This window comes from Elephantulus edwardii, unplaced genomic scaffold (genome assembly GCF_000299155.1).
Source record: "Elephantulus edwardii isolate Elephantulus edwardi_28Jun2011 unplaced genomic scaffold, EleEdw1.0 scaffold00005, whole genome shotgun sequence".
In the NCBI taxonomy this organism is placed as follows: domain Eukaryota; kingdom Metazoa; phylum Chordata; class Mammalia; order Macroscelidea; family Macroscelididae; genus Elephantulus; species Elephantulus edwardii.
The window spans coordinates 34,928,900-34,931,183 of NW_006399755.1; positions in this window are offsets into that span (position 1 = coordinate 34,928,900).

Sequence of the window (2,284 nt, forward strand, 5' to 3'; positions counted from 1 at the left end):
CAACAGAATTGAGATCCCAAATTGGACTTTTAGCTTCCAGGATTAGAAAAACAGTAAATTTCTATTCTTTAAATGTACGAACTCGTGGTAGCTGTGTTATAGCAGCAGTAAGTGACTGAGACACGATCTATATTTTTATTAATATATTTCCTCATTACATCCCCAATCAGCAGATACATATGAAGCACTAGCTCTTTGCCAAGCTGGCTGTGTGTTTCTTTCTTACATAGCAACACTCTCCATGCATTGTGTCTGTGCTGAACATGCTTTGTTCACTCTCATTTTGACACCTATCTCATTTCACTCTAACCCTGGGCTTTTGATGCTAACCCTGGGCTTTTGATGGAAGATCACAGTTGATGAATCAGTCCTGTCAGAGACTCATGGTCCTCTCTTTAACTGAAATACAAGATCTAGTGATTTAGAAAAAATGCCTTAATCTGTCTTTGCTTCAGCTTTCCCATTTGTTTAAGGGAATTTTAAAGATAATACCTACCTTGAACATTTGTTGAAAAGATCAAAAGGTTGTAGTCTTTATGGGAGAAGCCTTGGGAAACACATGAAACACTTAGAAATGTTACATAACAGCTCAAGGACTATTCCCAGTTAATATTAGTAAGATCTTCAAAAGTAACTTCTCCACAAACATTCGTTAAAATCACAATTAAAAGAAAATTTCACTTAAAAAAAGACTAAAAAAAAGTAAACTCACTATACTTTATAATAGTAATGGTTGTCTTACTGTACTTTTCAATAGCCATGAGACTTTGTTTCATCCTTCTCTATTGGAATTTCTGGTGAGTTTTGTCTGCTGGAGTCAATGAATACTGTGAATATGTAGATCAATGGATGACAATTACAAGGTGCAAACTTTACTGACCATCTTGTTTTCTTTTTGGATACCCGTAGCTAATAGTCATAGCCATACCACTCACAGAGTCACTGTCAAGGCTAATCAGTATGACCACAGACTGATTATGTGTAGTAGAGGTATAACACTACATAAGATTTTTCTGTTTCTGGGAAATGTGTGGGGAAAGATGCTTTATATCTTGCTCATAGTTTTTATGCAGTTCATGTGTTTTAATGCCAAGTTGGAGCTTAGGTACCTTATATTTTCTAACCTGACTAATTTTCCTGGCCACAAGCCTGAAGAAAATTGCATTAAGCTTTTCACTCTAAGCCCACACGTTGTATTATTCCAAATGAATGTCACAAGCTGAGTGGGTAGTGAGAGGACTGCAGGGAGATGGCCTTTACAGTCATCTGAGACTTAGAGAAAAAGAAACAAATCAAGGTAAAAAAAAACAACTAACATAGCTGAATGACCACTATATGCCAAGTACTGTATAATAATTCTTTTCAAATATTTATTTTGGTTAAAAATGTCAAAAGCATATAAAAGATGTGTGACTGTAATAAAATTAATTTGTCTCCCTAAGTCATTGCTTTTGTTCTTTGAGACACATTGCATTAATTTTTGCCCAGATACCTCTTGTGTCCTGCCAACCGCTTACTAGAAAATGGCACTTGGATATCCAGAATTGTTATTTTATGTGCAAAAATTGCTTTCCACAATCTACTCAGAGGTCCAAGTCAGAAACCTAGGAACTTGAGGACCTGAAACTGAACTATTGAACTAATAATCTCCAAGAACCATTGCTTCTTCTAATACTGGAATAGAAGAACATGATGATATCTCTTCATTAACAAATGTTTTAATTGGAAACACAGTATATGTAACCTGATAGAATAGAAAATAATGTGGAATAGAACTTCAAATTCTCGAGAATCCAGGGTTACTGGACTAATTAAGGATGAGTAAGTTAACCCTTGACCTTTTGCTTGTGTATTGTAAGTACTTTAAATTTAAATTTAGAATTTCCCCTTCCTCTCTCTATATATACACTATTTATACACAAGTATTTTTTATGTATAAGCCATTTTATGATAACAACTTCTCTATTGGCTTGCTGCTCAACCTCTTGCCCCTACTTTAATCCATTTTCTTTATTATAACCCATAACATAGAAAAATCAAAACAAAGACAAAATCTGACCTATTACTAAATGACTTTTAAGTCCTCAATAACTCTTCATAAACTCTATAAAATCCAGTCTGAGCGAGCTCTGGTGGCCTAGTGGCAAGAAACTGCACTGCAATACTAGAGGTATGCGGTTCGAATCCACCAGATGCTTTGCTGGAGGAGGAGGGAAAATCTCCTCCTGTACCAGTCAGATCTGATTTGACGGTACACACACACACACACACACACACACACACA